This window comes from Prionailurus bengalensis, chromosome B3 (assembly GCF_016509475.1).
Source record: "Prionailurus bengalensis isolate Pbe53 chromosome B3, Fcat_Pben_1.1_paternal_pri, whole genome shotgun sequence".
Classification (NCBI taxonomy): domain Eukaryota; kingdom Metazoa; phylum Chordata; class Mammalia; order Carnivora; family Felidae; genus Prionailurus; species Prionailurus bengalensis.
This window is the reverse complement of record NC_057355.1, coordinates 137,699,448-137,718,507: the sequence shown is the minus strand read 5'-3', so window position 1 is coordinate 137,718,507 and position 19,060 is coordinate 137,699,448.

The window sequence follows — 19,060 nt, the reverse complement described above, 5'->3', positions numbered from 1 at the left end:
GACTCGGAGACCATCCTAGCTCAGCTGTAGCCCTGGGGGAGGGATGTGTACCCAAAATGAGCAGTTACCACGTGGGGTGTGCCCGGGTGATGGGGTGATGGGGGAATACAGTACTGGAGAGTCTAACATTTGGGTGGGGCAGCGGCCCAAAAAGGACTCCCGGAGGGGAAACGAACTGAATCTTAAACGATCAGTAAGACTTTCCTAAAGAAATAACAGTAAGCCCATTTCGGATAGAAGTCTGGGCGTGTTTTGGTTGTGGGAGGTAAAGCTGGGAGTGCAGGGGAAGCGACTGCTTGGCAAAGTGGGTGGAAGAGAGAGGCAGGTCCCTTATGGAGAAAGGCCCTGCTCTGGCCAGGCACGTTTGAGTCGCTTGCATTTGATTCTGTTAAGAATGGGAAGCCATGGGAAAGGGATCGGGGCCATTTTTTGGACTTTGGGGGACAAAAGTTGTGTTGATCAGGCTCTTCAGCAGCAAATCCCCTCTTTTTAATTTTATGTGATTTTCCACCCATGTCCTGTCCACACTCCCATTTCTCCATCCCCCATATGCAGCCTCTCTTTTTTTTTAATGTTTATTTATTTTAGAGAGAGACAAACAGCACAAGTGGGAGAGGGGCAGAGAGAGGGAGACACAATCTGAAGCAGGCTCCGGGCTCTGAGCTCTCAGCACAGAGCCCCACGTGGGGCTTGAACCCCCTGCAAGATCATGACTGGGGCAGAGTCCTGATGCTTAACTGCCTGAGCCACCCAGGCGCCCTGCACCCTCTCTCTTATATTTAAGATATGTTCCCATATATGTATATATCCCCCAAAGATACTGTTCGTTTATGTATTATGAAAGATACTCTGCTAAGAACTCTTTTTCTTGTTTTTTTCTCAACATAACGTGTTAGAGATTTATCCATGGGGCTACCTATGTATACTAGGAGTTCGTTAGTCCTGACCACTAACAACATTCAGTTTGTACATCTAACTCATTTTACTTAGCAATTCCTTTAAAATGGACAGTTAGGTTGCCAGCCGTTCCTTGTAACCACAGACAACACTGAATGGTATTAGACGCGTCCCTGATAGAGCATAAGATAGAAATGAAATTGCCAGGTCATGGAGTCGACACTGCTTGTTTTCAGTCTGCCCGGTTGCCTTCCAGAGTGGCTTTGCCAGTTCGCAATCCCAGCAGTGGTACATGAAGACAGAGTTCTGTTTTCCCACTTTGTATGCTAACCTTTGGTATTATCCAATGTCCTAATTTATATCAATCTGATATCAGCAAAGTAGTATCACACTGAGGGGCGCCTGGGTGTCTCAGTCGGTTGGGCGTCTGACTTCGGCTCAGGTCATGATCTCATCGTCCGTGGGTTCGAGCCCCGCATCGGGCTCTGTGCTGACAGCTCAGAGCCTGGAGCCTGTTTCAGATTCTGTGTCTCCGTCTCCCTCTGACCCTCCCCCGCTCAAGCTCTGTTTCCGTCTCTCTCAAAAATAAATAAACATTAAAGAGAAATTTTTTCTTAACAAAGTAGGATCACATTGTAATTTCATTGAGTTTTTTTGTTGATAGGTGATGTTATCCATTTTTCCATATACTGAAGAACCACTGAAATGTTTTCCTTCTGTGAATTACCTATTTGCAGCCTCTGTCTATTTTTCTGCTAGGTTTCCTATTATTTTTCTGAATGAATTGAAGGAGGTTTTTTTTAATCTGTTCTAAATATTAATCTCTTGTCAGTCTTAGACATTGTATGTCTTTGTCCCAATCTTTCACCTGTCCTTTTAGCTTGGCCTTTCCCATCCTACGGTGTAGGGCAAATCCATATTTTGATATCAACAAATGCATCTCATTTTAGCCTTGTGTAGTGTGTTGGGCCGGGGGGGGGGGGTCTTATTTAGGACTCTTTTCCCGCTCAGAATATTCTCCTGCATCTTCCCGTATTTAATAGCTTCACGCTTTTACCTATCACGGTTACGTCTTAATTCACCTGCAGTTCACCTGACATACGGCACGACCAGGAATACGATGTTATTCTCCCTGCATAGTGAGCCAGTTTGCCCAGCAGTACCCACCAAACAATCCGTCCTTTCCCCCACCGATGAGTGCTGGCGTCTCTGTGCTACGCCAAGTCTTAACAGACACACGTCTCTGTTTCTGTTTTTGTGGCGTGTCCTAATATACGATGAATCCTCCCACGCTTTGCTCTTTTTTTGTATTCGACATCGCCTCTGAAGTTCGAAGCAAAAATGGCCTGTGGTTACCCAGTGGCTAAAATCCAGGCATTCTGATCCCTGCGCCACATCAAGGAGGGATGAAGGGGAAAACGGAGCTTGAAGAGATCAGGAGAAGAGGCAAAGACGCGGGGGGTGCCGATTTTCCTGAGCAGCACCTGGCAGCCCCCCTTTCCTGCCGATTCCCAAAACCGTCCTCTTTCCCCCTCGTTTACAACCGATACTGAATAATATTTGTAAACTTTACCCTGCTTCAGCAAAGTATCATCTCCTATTTAGATTTTGTGCCGTCATCGTTTGAGACTTGATAGCCTTCAGTGAAACATTGATGGAAGGCACAGGCATAGCTTTGATGTTGGCTGTTACAGGGTAAGAGACCGGTGAAGGGAAATTGTTCAGTTGGGTGACTAGAATCTGTAGCTGTAGTTACCACCCTGTAGGAGAGATAGCCTGCCCCAGCCTGGCCGCCGGGAGACCTTCGTCCCAATGCCAGCCCTGCCAGTGACATGCAGTGGGCGGAGTCTTGGAGCCCTGTTTTCTTATCTGAACTGCTTTTCCTGTCTCAATGACTTGTCTCAATGCATCCTAGAAGCACTCCTGTGGAGCACAGGAGAAATGCACCACTGTTCCAATTTTACAGATCATGAAATTGAGGCTCAGAGAAGTTGTATGGCTCAGGCGTGAGCACACAGCTAAGGGAAGCTAGATTTATTCATTTCATTTATTCATTCAACAAGAACATGGTGGTTAAGTGCATGGACTTCGGAGCCGAACTGCCTGATTGGCCCTGGCCAACTGCCTGGAATCCTGGCTCTCCTACTTCCTATTGTGCAAGGTACTTAGCCACTCTGTCCCCCACTTTACTCTTCTCTAAGATCAGGCTAAAAGTAGTACTCAGCACAAAGTCTTTTTTTTTTTTTTAACGTTTTTTTATTTTTGAGAGAAAGACAGAGCATGAGTAGGGGAAGGACAGAAAGAGGGAGACACAGAATCTGAAGCAGGCTCCAGGTTCTGAGCCGTCAGCACAGAGCCCCACGTGGGACTTGAACTCACGGAACCGTGAGATCATCACCTCAGCCGAAGCCGGATGCTTAACCGACTGAGCCACCCAGGCGCCCCAGCAAAAGTCTTATATGAATTAAATGGGATAATATGCCCACGATGCTTAGAGAAATTCCTGGCACATAGCAAGCATTATTACTACCAGACCAGTGTTCCCTGTACCCAGGCTCAGAGAAGATTCAGGAAATTATGCTGAATCTGTTGATTCTTGTGGTAGCTAAAATAATGTTCTCCCAAAGAAGCCCACGTTCTAATCCCCTGAAACCTGTGATTTTGTAACCTAACTTGGCACAAGAGATTTTGAAGATGCGCCTAATTTAAGGGCCTTGAGAGGGAAAGATTATCTTGGATTATCCGCTAAACCCAATGTGATGGTCAAGAGTCCTTATGAGTGGAAGAAGGAAGCAGAAAGTCCAGCATCACAGTGATATGATGCAAGAGAAACTCGACCAGCCATTGTGAGCTTTGAAAACGAAAGGGCCCACAAGTGGACAGGCTTTAGAAGCTGGAAAAGGAATAAAAGAAAGAAAGAAACTCTACTAAGGCTTCTTGATGGGAATGCATCCCTGATGGCACCTTGATTTCAGCCCACTGAAACCCAGTTCTAACTTCCAGAACCCTAAGGTAATAAATTTGTGTTGTTTTAAAGCCACTTAGATGGGTGGTAATTTCTACAACAGCAGAACTAAAACTAAGCAATTCTCTCTATGAGAAAAATATTTGCATGAGATTACTACCTCAGACCACATAAAGATGTCAGGGGCACCTGGGTGGCTCAGTCAGTTGAGCATCCAACTTCTACTGAGGTCATGATCTCAAGGCTTGCAAGTTTGAGCCCCGCATCAGGGTCTATGCTGACAGCTCAGAGCCGGGAGCCTGCTTCAGATTCTGTGTCTCCCTCTCTCTCTGCCCCTCCCCCACTCATGCTCGTGCTTGCTCTCTCTCTCTCTCTCTCTCTCTCAAAAATAAATAAAAACTTTTCTTTGTTTTGTTTTTTTTTTTATTTAAACAGGGCTTCTCGGGGCACCCCGGTGGCTCTGTCAGTTAAGCTTCTGGCTCTTGATTTTGGCTCAGGTCATGATCCTGCTATTTGTGGGTTCAAGCCCCGCATCGGGCTCTACACTGACAGTGCAGAGCCTGCTTGGGATTCTCTCTCTCTCTCTCTCTCTCTCTCTCTCTCTCTCTCTCTCTGCCTTTCCTGTGTATTCTCTCTCGCTCTCAAAAAAGTAAGTAAATAAATAAATAAATAAATAAATAAATAAATAAATAAAACAGGGCTTCTTAACCTTGTTACTATGTGGGCCCTGATAATTCTTCATTGGGGAAAGGGAGGGAAATGCTGTCCTGTGCATTGTAGGATATTTAACAGCACCCCTGGCCTCTACTCACTAGATGCCAGTATCCTATCCTGACCTCTCCCCGCCCACCACTATGCAGTGGAAAATGGAATTGTCTTTAGATGTTGCCACATGTCCCTGGGGGCAAAATGTCCTTTCGCCCCCAATTAAGAACCGAACCACTGCTCTAACCTCTGCAATAACTCCCCATGTCACACAGAGGATGCCCTCCCACATCCCCCACCCCCGCCCTGCCTCTCATCTCGTCCTCCTGTTTTCTCTCCCCCTCCCACTCTGCTGTCTTCATGCACATTGGCCTCCTTACTCTTCCTCAAACACTCGAGGTCTCATCCAAGTCAGAGCCTACTGCTCCCTCTGCCTAGAATGTTCTTCCGTTGGATTTTCAGGTAACTCACTCTATCACATCCTTCAGGATATTACTCACATGTCACCTTCTCGGTAAGGCCAGCTCGGAACACCTTTTATGAAATTGAGATCCCACTGTATGAGTGAGTCTACTAGGGCCGCCATAGCAAAATACTACAGATTCAGTGACTTAAACAACAGAAATGTATTGTCTGTTGTTTATTGAAGCAGATTTGGTTTCTCCTGAGGCTTGCACGTGGCCGCCTTCCTGCTATGTCCTCACATGGTCTTTGCTCTGTGTGTGCATCCCTGCTGTCTCTGTGTGTCCAAATTTCCTCTTTTTAAAAAAAAAAAAAATTTAATGTTTATTAATTTTTGAGAGACGAGCGTGAGCAGAGGAGGGGCAGAGAGAGAGGGAGACACAGAACTCAAAGCAGGCTCCAGGCTCTGAGCTGTCAACACAGAGCCCAATGTGGGGCTTGAACCCACGAACCGTGAGATCGTGACCTGAGTCAAAGTCAGATGCTTAACCAACTGAGCCACTCAGGTGCCCCTCCTCTTTTTTTAAGTTTATTTCTTTATTTTGAGAGAGAGAGAGAGAGAGAGAGCAGCAGAAGGACAGTGAAATAGGGAGAGAGAATTCCAAGCAGGCTCTGCCCTGTCAGCATGGAACCTGAAACAGGACTCAAACTCATAAACTGGGAGACCATGACCTGAGCCGAGATCAAGAGCTGGATGCTGAACCACCTGAGCCACTCAGGTGCCCCTAAATTTCCTCTTTTTATAAGGACCGCAGTCATATTGGATTAGGGCCAACTCCAATGGCCTCATTTTAATGTAATCACTTCTGATGGCCCTATCTCCAAATACAGTAGCATTGTGAGGTCCTGGGGGTTAGGGCTTCAACATATGAATTGGGGGGAGGGACACAGTTCATCTCATAACACCTACCATCACCACCAGCAGCACTTACTAGTCTAACATTCTGAATGTTTTACGTCTTCATCTCATTTATGGTTCTTTTCTTCTCCAATCTTCCATTCAAATGTTGTGTTCCATAAAGGCAGAGAATTTGTCCATTTTATTCACCCCCACTTTCCCAGTGCCTAGAATAATGCCTGCTGCCTGGTGGGTGCTCTTTAATTACTTGTTAAAATAATGAATAGGCATAAAGTAATGAATCTCCATCAACTGGTTGTAAACTTGGTGAAGTTACCTACCTTCTCTTGGCCTCGGCTCCCTCTGTCAAATGAGGGAAGTAGGCTAGATAATATAGAACAAGAATTCTGCTCTATTTGAATCTTAGTGCCAACTTAGCCCAGATTCCCTAGGAAAGTCTGAGGGGATGCATAAGTGCTAACACTTCCTTGAGAGGTGCAATCTCAGGGCAGCCAGAGTGAGAGAGAGGGAGGTGAGGCGGGACAAGATGGGAAGCAAATTCACGGACAGCACTGTGCCCCCAGGCCGGTTCCCAATCCAGGAAGAGGCCCAAAAGGCCCCATCCAGGGCATCTCCGGACAGGCTGGGCAGAAGTCCAACCTTGGGAACTGTTAATGGGAAGGAGGTACTGGGAACTATCCATGGGAAGGAGGCACTGGGAACTGTCCATGGGAAAGAGGCACTGGGAGCTGTCTATGGGAAGGAGGCAGTAAGGCTTCCTCCTGCCTTTTGCTTCCTATTGGTCAAAGTTGGCTTCTTGGGGAGTTAACTCTCTTGCACTTTTAAGGGTCTCAGCTGGCTCTTTCAGCAGCCTCTGGGGGAGCCAGATCCCAAGCCCTCAGGAGGAAGGCTTCAAATGGGTCAGGAGTCTGAAGGGGGTGGCCTCAGGCTGCAGAGAAAGGAGAAAGGAGGGTAATCAGTCCCTAGGGCTCAGCAAGTGGCTCAGAGCCTAGGAGACAGGTGAGACAGGAGGGCTGAGGGAAGGAATGAGTGAGGAGGGAAAAAGCTGGAATGTCTGGCCAGAGGCCAGGATAGAGCTGGTGGGAAACTCTGATCAGCTCCAGCAATTGAGGAAGGAGCTCAGAGGAGCTCGGCCTGACAGGCAGGGCACTTGGGAGGGCCCCTGAGCCCAGGATGGAACCCGTCCCTTCGAAGTCCTAACGGGGACCCAAGACCCCAGCAGCCCCGCCTCATGAAACTGTTCTGATGGGGTCTTTGAAGAAGGACACCCAAATTCATCACCCACAGGGTCAGACTCCAAGTGTCTGTGGTGACGGGAGGGGGTCGGGGGCTCTGTTGTCCCAGGCAGGGATCCCCTGCGCTTGGCAGGCAGGGAGCTGCTTCATCAGCAACAGGTTCTGGGCACCCAGCTCCCCTCGTCCTCCCTAGCCACCGCAGCCCCTCTCCTGATCATCACTTGGGAAACTATTCCTAAATTCCAGCTGCCCCCTCAGCTGTCTCTGGAGGGAAAGAGGGCGTTCGCTGCCACAGCCCCCTTCCTCTGGAAGGGGGTGATTTTCCTCCTGTGTGGGCCGTGCGCGTTGGGTTGTGTCCCAACTTGAGGGCAGATTCCTCCCTCCAGAGGTGATGATACACGCTGAGAGCAGATTGTATATTTGTCTCCTGGGAGGCAGTGGGCGAGGAAAGCAGAATTCGGCGTGTGAGCGTGGGGAGGGGTGTCTCCAGAGCTGTGATGGGGTGACGGGCCCAGAGAGCGGGGAGCCGATGCTGCTGGCTGTGTGGAGAGGCAGCGGGAGGCTGATTATAGGGCTGGGTCCTGTGGCCCTGGATGTGGGTGCGAGAAGCTGTGTACGCACTTGACTGTCAAGGTGGGAGTGATGGTTACCCTGGTGACCGGGCTAGGAAGTGGGTTGGCCTCGCAGGCAGAGATGCTGGAAAGAAAATAGAATAAGCACCAGTTAGGGCTTCTCGCTCTTTCTTTTCCTTGTCTTGATTGGCGCACCGCTCAGAGGGTACCTTGTCATCACAAAGGAAGGACAACTTTTTCAGTGGTTGGGCCCACCGTTTCCTCTTCCAGGTCTCTGTGCACGCACCCCCTCCGCACCCCTAGGCTGGCATAGAAGACCCGGCTCCTAATCCCAACTGGCCCTGGGACCTGGGGCAAGTCACTTCCTCTCTGGGCCTCACGCAGACCAGGCAACCTCCAAGAGCCCTTTGTGTTCTGATTCTCCGGTGTCCCCCCTCCGCCACCGCCACCAGACATTTTGATTCAGCAGGTCTGGAGCTACGCCTGGGAATCTGCATTTTAGCCACGCCCACAGGTACTCTGCCCTCGTGGTTCAGAACCACCGCCGCTTGGCGCTGAGAGCACAGGCGTGGGAATCAGACAGACCCAGATGCTCACGTTAGCTCTGCTCGTCTGAACCTGCTTCCTTGCCTCCACGATGGGGGGAGGACGCAGCGGGACTGTGAGAATCAGCTGAAATGAGGCCGCAGCATATAGCACGGTGCCTGGCCCGCGATGAGTGTTCTGCGTCTTAGCTTATCGTGGTGTCTCAATCCGTAGTGTCTCTACTCTCCTCTCCCGTCCCTGGCAGCCCCCTTCCATCTGCTTGTTCTTCTCCAGCCAAATTCCACATGCAGGAAGACGATGCCACCCCAAGCAAGGACTCAGGCAGAGGAGGAGACGGTGGTATACTCACAGCTGGGGCGCGCACACCCAGTTAATCTGTTGCCATGGCAACTCCTAGCTTACCAACCTCTGTGGGGCGAAGTGACTTCCTTCAGCGTCTGGGGGCTCTGGACGTGCACGGTCATTTCACCACCAGGAAATGGGAGGTGGTGCCCGCCCCGATCCCGACCACCAGGTTTGCATTTCAGGAGAAACTGAGGGCTTCCCCAGGATGAGGATTTAGCTGAATTTCACTTCAAAGCCCCAGGACCCAACACAACGCCTGGCATACAGTAGGCGCTCGGCAAACAGGGGTTGAATGAATACGTACACGTGATATAAACCTGATTCTCTGGAATCTCTTTATCAACAGTGAGCTTCATTTAGGAGCGAGGCAAAGTGGAGGCGCCTGGGGGGCTCAGTCAGTTAAGCGTCCGACTTCAGCTCAGGTCATGATCTCGCGGTCTGTGTGTTCGAGCCCTGCATCGGGCTCTGCGCTGACAGCCCGGAGCCTGCTTCGGATTCTGTGTCTCCCTTTCTCTCTCTGCCCCTTCCCCACTCACGCTCTGCCTCTCTCCCTCTCTCAAAAATAAACATTAAGAAAAAAAAAAATTTTTTTTAAAAAGGAGTGAGGCAAAAGGAAATCGGGACTTCAGGCATTGGTCTTCCCCACCTACCCCCTCTAGGAAAACTGCAGTCCAGCCTCTCTCCAAGGCATTTATTCACCTTGGCATCCATACGCAAGAATGCCCAGGGCATGCAGGTACAACTCACCAGCCCCTCAAAGTTTTGAAGTGGTTTTGCCCCAACAAATTTGTTCACGGCGGTGTGAGAATCAGCCGAGATGGGGCTGCAATATTATAGCCCGGTGGTTATTAATATATCAAATTCTATACACCACGAAAATTAATCTTGCCTTTGCAGGGACTTGCTTCCCCCAACTATGAATTTTTCATGTCCCATCAATTCCTGCCCTCTTCTCTCTTGAGGACCTCTTCTCTCCAGCAAAGAACAGAATTGATTAAACAAATCTGCTCGGTATTGCAGCTGGTGAACAAATGTCATAAAAGAAAAAGAGATTAAAACTCTGGGCCGAGAGGTCCTTTTTAAAAATTATCCGAGAGACTAATATTTCTATTCCGGTCTGCCATTAAAAGACGCTTGCGAGTTCTTGGGGATTGTACGCATTGGTCTCTCTGCCCCTAGCTCCTGGCACAGAGCTCCTAAACCCCTTGTAAATTCCTCAGTGATAAGAGCACTAGAAGCCTTTTTTGTTCTATTCAGGTGACTCTGGGTGGGCTTCTGGAAAGCTCTCGGGTGGGAGCTGGTCCCCAGGAAGACCAAGCCACGGTTAGAAGCTTGGAATTTTCTGCCCCACCCCTCATCCTCCGGAGAGAGAGCAGAAGGATAGAAATGGAGTTAACAACTGATCACGCCTAGGTGAGAAAGCTTCCATAAGATCCCATAATCGGGAGGATCAGAGAGCTTCCTGGTTGGCCAACAGGCGGAGGAGTTGTAGGGTGACTGGCACAGCCAGACAGAGCCTGGAAACCCCGGGCCCCTTCCCATACACCTTGTTCTACTCATCTCTTCCACTTGGCTGTTCATCTGTATCCCTTATCACATGCCTTTGCAATAAACCCCTACATAGAAGTAAGCTATTTTCCTGAGTTCTGTGAATCTCTCTGGCAAATGAATCGAACCCGAGACGGGGCTCGTGGGAACCTCCGATTTATAGCTGATCGGTGAGAAGGGCTGTGACAGCCTGGACTCGTAACGGGCATCTGAAGTGGAGAACTGTCTTGTGGGACTAAGCCCCTCACCTGTAGGATCTGATGCCACCGCCAGGTAGATAGTGTCGGAACTGAGTTGGATCGTAGGACACCCAGCAGGTGCCGCGGAGAATTGCTTGGTGGAGGTATGAGGGAAGCCCTTGGCCCCCACTATTGTAACTGGGTCCTAGAACAATCTCAATAATTGAGCTTTGGTTAATGAGGCCTGTGCTTGAGACACAACATTCAGGGGCACCTGGGTGGCTCAGTTGGTTAAGCATCCGACTTCAGCTCAGGTCATGATCTTGCGGTCTGTGAGTTCGAGCCCCATGTCACAGCTCAGATTCTGTGTCTCCCCCCTCTCTCTGCTCCCCCCATGCTCATGCTCTGTCTGTCTGTGTCTCTCAATAATAAATAAATGTTAAAAAAAATTTTTTTTTAAATCCGATGACACACCAGAGCACATGCACAGGAGCAGAGCAGAGCAGATAAGCCGATACGTCGTGTATGAAGTCAAGCTTCCCTCATACGTTGGTTTCTGAGGTCGGGGTTCTGTGTTTGCTGGCCAGCACAATCTTTTGTTTTGTTATTTGGATTTCAAAGCTACGCAGGGAAGCAGGACCAGCCACTTGATTCGTCTCGTCACTCCCTGTGGGAGGGTAGCTGACCACAGTACACATTTGTTACTGGGCTGTGTTTTTACCTCAGGTTTATTCCTTCAACAACAGAGTTGAAAGCGGGTTTTGGTGCCTCTCCTGCATGATCCGCTCTGTTGCATAAAAGGAAGTGATTCCTTTATTCAAATACCCAATGTGAAAAATGTGTTTGATCCAACAGGAACACATAGAAAGCAACTCTATACTCGTCTAACACCATGTTGGGAGCTAAAAGAGAAAGAAAGGGGTGCAAAACAGATGAAGCCCCTGCCTGGATGAGCTTATGATCTAAGAGGAGAAACAAGATGTGCAAACCACTAAGTGCAGCTTCATGTAATGACCATGATGATACGCTTTAAAACCAAAACTGATTGTAGTCACTCAAGAGTCATTTCTTTTTTTAATGTTTATTTACTTTCGACAGAGACAGAGCATGAGCGGGGGAGGAGCAGAGAGAGAGGGAGACACAGAATCCAAAGCAGGCCCCAGGCTCCGAGCTGTCAGCACAGAGCCCGACGCAGGGCTCGAACCCACGAACTTTGAGATCATGACCTGAGCCAATGTCGGACGCTTAACCAACTGAGCCACCCAGGTGCCCCACTCAAGAGTTATTTCTAAGGTAAAGGCGGGGAGTGTGTGGTGTAACTTACATCCATGGGTAAATCAAATCTTTATGCTACTCACTCCTTCCCCTTAGAAAGACAGGGAGCAGAGGGATTAAGACCCCTGGTGGATGCTTGCCGTTCGTGGAGATTGCATCAATGAATCTTTAGCCGTCCAAGGTATTCCCGGAATTATTTGGGGAGTAGGAATGAAAGTCTCCCCCTCTGAGAGAAAGGGGAGAGAAGGGTTGGCCAAAACACAAGGCCTGATAGTGGAAAGACTTTTAAAGACAGTGACGTCCAATATTCCGTGTTGAGTTGTTGGCTTTGCTGATTTGTAAAGGCCCCTCCTCTGCCAATAAACCTTAAATAAAACCTGTCCTTCCCCCAGACAAAGGTACTGTGTCCCGTGAGTGGGGCTTCTTCACCGTGAAGAATGACATTCATTTTTGCATCTCCCGGCGTGTCTGGCACTTGGCAAAAAAAAATGATGAGTATCTATCAGAAGAGAGAAAAAATAGAAACGCTTAATGAAAGGACACAAATGAGACAGTGAATAATGGTCCGCTAGCACAAGGGTCTCTCTAGATCTCGCATTCAGGTACAAATTGGAGATACAGAATGCACAGCGAGGTGCTTCCAGAGGGTTTGGGTGGGGAGATGAAGCCGAGCTTTTGTTAATTTCTATTTGGAGACGCGGCTATAAATAGATGCTGTGGCCCAAAAGACTCGCGCACCTCAGAAGTGAGCCCCCGTGAGAATGGCTCACATTCAGGATGAAATGGACTCAGCCGGTGTCAAATGCCTTCACACAATTTCTCAGCCAGACCGTGCAAGGATCTCTCACGCTGTGCACCGTGATAGCGTCTGTCTTGGCAGACAGAGGGAGGCGGTCCACTGCCACCTGTTTGCAACAATACGCACCAATGCTCCTTCCTGACTCACGCTGGCTCACTGTTTCATAAGAGGGGGCAGCTCCATTTCCCTCCCTGTGGCACCACAATAATTATTGAGAACAATAATTCAGACAATGAGAACTTACAATTCTCTGGTGACAATGCAAAAGTGCTGTTGTTTACAGCAAAATAATCTCCCAAGTGTTGGGTAATGGGAACCATTATGTCCTGCTCCAGTTTGCTTGGCACGCGTAAACCATGGCTGTGAATGAAATTAGAATCACTCACTCATTCATTCATTCATTCACTTCTGCATTCATTCAGCAACACTAATAGAATACCAGTGAGTGGCAGGCAGTGGGCCCTGTAGGGTCTAGGGTCTGGCTTTATTCCCTCCCACATCTTGACCCAGAGGTAGGGTCTGCCAGAACAATGGCCATTTGATGCTGGCCTGTAAGGGAGTGATAACACGCATCTCGGACACCTAAGAACCTTCTGGCCACCATGCTTGATGAGTCACAATATATATAGGGGTTCAGGTTTCAAACCGGAAACCTCTCCACAGGCACGGCACCATGGGCCGGATCTGGATCTGAGTCCTAATCCGAACCGACTGACCCGGAACTTCTCTCCAAACCTCTACTGGAGGAGGTAAAATGGAAATGAAGTAGGTCCTCGAAGATCATTCGAACAACAGGAAATAGGAGGGCTTGATGGATTTAGAAACTAAGGCAGAGCTTAAGACCAGGCAATCTAGGGGCGCCTGGGTGGCTCAGTCGGTTGAGTGTCCGACTTCGGCTCAGGTCATGATCTCACAGTTTGGGAGTTCGAGCCCCGCGTCGGGCTCTGTGCTGACAGCTCAGAGCCTGGAGCCTGCTTCAGATTCTGTGTCTCCCTCTCTCTCTGCTCCTCCCCTGCTCACATGCTGTCTCTCTCTCTCTCTCTCAAAAATAAAGATTAAAAAAAAAAAAAAAAGAACAGGCAATCTATGCTACTCCATGAAAATTGTTATTACTCAGAGCACAGCATGCATTAAATGGTAAGCATAAGCACATAAGATTAGCTTCTCTTCAAATTAGTTCCGAACCCATGAAACAATTTCAGGAATACTATAACCTTTCAAACTCTATATTCGGTGGGTACGTTGCAATGGCGCCCAGAGAAGAAATCAACGCGCGCACAAATTGTCCGTCCGCATTCAGCAGTGACTACGCTACCAATACGCATGAGCCCAGACACAAACAAGGCCTACTTAACAGTTTCTAGTTTGTTGCTAAGAAACCGTGACTGCCTGGTATGAGCGTATGACCACTCTGTGTCTTGTGTCAACTCATTATGGCCACATAATTGGAGTGAACTTAACGCCGGAGAAGGGAATGTGGCAATGCATTTTCATCACCTATACAGTTAGTCTATTATTGTCCCAAGGCCTAAAAAATATTTTTCCAGAACGAGGGGAAAGAACAGAGAGGTCAAGGAAGAATTGAGATCACGTGGAGGAACGGCAAAGGATTCTTGACATGACAATCCACAAAAGCCTACCAACTGGGTGACAGCAAATCATCTGCTGTTCTCTTTCCCTTTCAAGTAGTGGCTCTCACGTTGGTCAAGCACGGACACTTACATTACATCCGTAGACCGGGTGAGTGAGGGGCAACATTCCCATGGCTGTGCTCATGCGGCCCTAAGCCACTCCCCTCTCCTTTTTTTTTTTTTTTGATGTTGATTTTTATTTTTGAGAGAGAGAGAGAGAGCACGTACATGAGTGGGGGAGAGGCAGAGAGAGAGGAGACACAGTATCCGAAGCAGGCTCCAGGCTCTGAGCTGTCAGCACGGAGCCCGACGCGGGGTTCGAACTCATGACCTGAGCCCGAGTCGGCCGCTTAGCGCACTGAGCCACCCAGGCGCCCCGCCACTCCCCTCTCCTAATGGGCACATGGCTGCATTCTCCTCCCCAGGAGTGAGGGGGTCAGAGGTGATCGGTGTTTCCCGCTGGTAGCTCTGCCCCACCATCCAGCGTGTCCCAGGTGGCTGGGCATCCATTAGCCTGTCAGTGGTTCTAGTTTCCCAGAAATCCACAATCCCCCTGAGCCCCCAAACGCCCACGAGATGCTTTCTTTCTGCGTTTCTGAAGGATATGTCCCAAATCACTTCTCTTAAGAAAGCAAGTGGTCTTAAGATAACTCAACATTATTTGTTCACGCCCGCTGCTGGCTTTGAATTCCCTGACCCCACTTCACTGTCAGTTGTTTAAAACATCGATCCAGGCAATGGCACACTAGCCCTGGAGAGAGCATGAGAGACAGGTAAGTTAGCAAATGACAATTCAGTGTGGTGAACAACATGCTGGATGTAACACGTGGGGCTGGGGGGCCCCCAGCAAAGGCACCTATTCCTGAAGGGGACCAGTGTGTCTGTGTCGGAGAAGGGGTCCTTGAGGAGGTGACACCGAAGGGCTCAAACTGTGGCTTCTCCACTCGAGAGCACACTTGACCTCTGACCGCTGCATCCACCCTCTGCCTAGCCCAGAGCCTCCTACTTGGTGGACATGAACTCCCACGGCCTCGGACTAGCACCCACTCAGGCATCTCAGGCGACCCCTCACTGTCTCAGCCACTGCTTTCACCTCTCTCCAGCCTGCTCATTTCTAGAGCCCTGGGGGAGGCTTGTTGATGCTTGTTGAACTTTGATTGGACGATTTTATAAAAACCAAATGAAAGCCACCTTCCAGGCTTCCACTGTGGGCCTAAGCAGAGCCTGGCACCGGGGGCGGTGGGGGGGGGGGGGGGGGGGCCGAGTCTGGGCATCAGTGTCCTGAGGCTCCTCAGACCAAGCCCTCCTTTTTAGCACCTGGTGGGGGTTCTGGCCAGTGGGGGGTAGGGGGAGTGCAGATGGCAGGGCGCTAGCTACAGGTGCTCACTATGTCCATTGTCAAAGCAACAAGGCGCCTCTCACAGCCACGTGGGCGTGTACATGCTTGTAGGTTTTATGGCGGGGTTTGGGGGGGGGGGCAGTAGTTTTCCAGAAAAGCAATGTAAGTGTCATTGGAACTCATTAAGTCAGAAAAAGGGAAAAACACCTACTGTATGTGTTAGCTACGATTTGAATGACAACCTTTTTAAAAATATACCTGATGCTAGAAGCAAAACGGACGATGATGGGGTTTCGAAGTCACTTGTTAGGAATACCTAATTTAGCGCCTGGGTGGCTCCGTCGGTTGGGCGGCTGATTTCGGCTCAGGTCAGGATCTCACAGCTCGTGAGTTCAAGCCCCGCGTCGGGCTCTGTGCTGACTGCTCGGAGCCCGGAGCCTGCTTCAGATTCTGTGTCTCCCTCTCTCTCTACCCCTCCCACGCTCACGCTCTGTCTCTCTCTCTCTCAAAAATAAATAAACATTTAAAAAAAATGTTTTTTAAAGGAATACCTAACTTACAGAGCTGTAGCACGTGCGCTCTCCAGAGTCTCCTCTGTAGGGGGGTCAGCTCTGTACCTCGGATTTTAATCTTCCTGAATCACCGCTTCCGTCCCTTTGCGTTTCTGGGAAGAACGTGAGCTGATGCCTAAGTTCCATGGACACCAGTCCACCGTCCCGGCCCCCATATTTTTTTATTGCAATTCCCTCCCAGCTGAGCCTCCTGCTCTCACCAGGATCGTTGCCTCTGCTTGTGCTGGATACGTGCTCATCCCTGCCTCTGTACCCTCAGTTATGCTGTTCCCCGGCCATGAATGTTTTTCCCTTTGCTCCTCTAATAGCAATTCGCCTTGCCCTTCAAAGTTCAATTTACGCTCTCCTCCTGGAACGATCTCAGATCACCTTAACGCTCCTCCCCACTCTAGTCCGGGTCTCCCCATTATGGATGCGCGTGGTCCGTTACAGTCTTCTACACTCCCTGTGTTTTGTGTCTCTGTTATGGACGTGGAAGGCAACACGGAGCAGGAAGCTCGTTGGGTTTGGCATTGAGCCTCAGCTCTACCAGCTGTCAGCTGTGTGACCTTGGGCAAGTTACTTAACCTCTCTGGACTCCGTTTTCTCATCTATAAAAAAAAGGGTAATAACACCTACTTTGCAGGATTGTGGCGATTACCCGAGATAATGGGCCTTCACATGCCTGTCAAGCAGGGAGCTTAAGAATGGTGGCCATTGGGGCGCCTGGGTGGCTCAGTCGGTTAAGCATCCGACTTCGCCTCAGGTCACGATCTCGCGGTTCGTGAGTTGGAACCCCGCGTCGGGCTCTGTGCTGACAGCTCAGAGCCCGGAGCCTGCTTCGGATGCTGGGTCTCGCTCTCTCTCTCTCTGCCCCTCCCCTGCTCACGCTCTGTCTCTCTCTGTCTCAAAAATTAATAAAACATTAAAAAAAAAAAAAAAAGAATGGTGGCCATTGACATAGATGACCTTGGAGGCCTCCTTCTGGCCTTTCTCAAAGGACATGATTGATGAGAACTGGCTGGCCGCAGGAGGGGCAGGAAGGCAGACTCCCTCCCGATCCCAGTCCTGTCTGAACATGCGAACCCCTCCCCCCTTCCCTCCTCCTATCCCTCCTGCCACATGTGAAACGCCACTCACCTTTGTTGGCTTCTCAGATAAAGTGTCCATTTGTGTCTCCTTCTCTCTCTGCCCCTCCCCCACTCGTGTTCTGTCTGTCTCTCTCTTTCAAAAATACACATTAAGAAATTTTTTAAATAAAAATTAAAAATAAAGACCATTGTATGTACATGTGTATATTTAAAGATCACTATTAGTGTGAACTTAAAAATTCATGCTGATCTTAATTTTTTTTTAGTGTTTATATTTGAGAGAGAGAGAGACAGAGACAGAGAGAGACAAGGCACAAGTGGGAGAGGGGCAGAGAGAGAGGGAGACACGGAATCCAAAGCAGGCTTCAGGCTCCGAGCTGTCAGCACAGAGCCCGACGCGGGGCTCGAACTCACGAGCTATGAGACCATGACCTGAGCCGAAGGGACGCTTAACCGACCGAGCCACTCAGGTGCCCCAAATTCATACCAGTGTTAAATATTTAACCTCGAGGCTCCTGAGACTATGTCAGGAACCCCTGGGATTTGGAGTATTCCTCAAGAATGCCAGGTAGGGCCCTAAAGCAATGGTCCTGGACGAGGGTGCCGCACAGGCCAGTCTGTGAAGGCCATGGCCTTCACAGCAGGGCAGAGTCCCCTCAGGAAGGAGTACCTTCTGTCCCCTCCTCAGAGCCCCAGAGCCACAGTGTCCCCTAGAAGGCGAAGAGCCACCCAGGTCAGCGGCGCTGAGCAGCGAGCGAACGATGCAAAACTCCAAGGGTCTGTCTCCCCACGTTGCTCTGGAGAGCAGAGCCGGGGTGTGCTGGAGGGAGCCCCACATTTCATTTGTTTCAAAAAAATAAAGGAGACATTTCTTGAACTTCATGGTTGTGGCAGAGACTATAGCAGTCACCCCCTCCTAGTTTGTAGGAGAGACTGGAGACGATGGCCATCCAGGACAAAGGACCTGTTCCCCGGATCCTTTGCAGTTCGATGTGAGCAGAGTTTGGAGGTCCTGCCCTCAAGGAAAGGGACATGATCATAGTTTACTGTCACTGAGTTCTGCTCTATGGAGTCACAGGCATCCATGCTCCTGCTTTCCCTAGGACAGCGACTTCCTCTGAGGGGTCCGAGTTAGCTCCCCCTCTTACGTCTGCCTTCCAGTGGTTGCCAGGGGGTCCCGATGGGGTGAAGTCACCTGCAAAGGCCTAGAAGGAGGGAGTTGACTGGAGTGATGGATCTGTTCTGTATCTTGATTAGGGTGGGGGTTACATGCGCTTGTACAAGTGTTCAAACTCACGGAACTATACACGGAAAGGGAGAAAAAGTTACTTTTACGGCATAATTTAAAGAATGAAATTAATGCACACACATGTATATGTCTATGTGGATACATGCGTGTTTATGCACTCCGTGAATACACACAGTGGTTAGCGTGTGCCTGATGGACAGAACGTGCTCTAGAAAAGGCTCCTCGCCACGTGCTCCGCAGCCCAGCAGCCTACGATTATCATTTGGCCTCTGGGGAGACAGAGCCTCAGGCTAGAAGGTACATCAGCTATTTTGCTAAGGTGACTTCTCCCGCTCATAGTAAGACTTTACCAGTGACGTGATGCAAGCTCTTTTTGTGGAAGCCGACAGGCACGCCGAGTAGCACCACTCTAGAAAGCGTGGGCTGCGGTCACATTCGCGTTCTTTTTTTTTTTTTTTTCAACGTTTTTATTTATTTTTGGGACAGAGAGAGACAGAGCATGAACGGGGGAGGGGCAGAGAGAGAGGGAGACAGAATCGGAAACAGGCTCCAGGCTCTGAGCCATCAGCCCCAGAGCCCGACGCGGGGCTCGAACCCATGGACCGCGAGATCGTGACCTGGCTGAAGTCGGACGCTTCACCGACTGCACCACCCAGGCGCCCCTACATTCGCGTTCTTTACAGGAGAGCATTGCAACAGCGGTCGCCGAGGGCAGAGACGGTGGCACTGATCTCCGGGTGGCCAGCGCAGGTGCGGGACTGGCTGGCAGAGAGGAGACGTCGGGTCCGGCTTCTCCGGGCAGAAAACGAGGA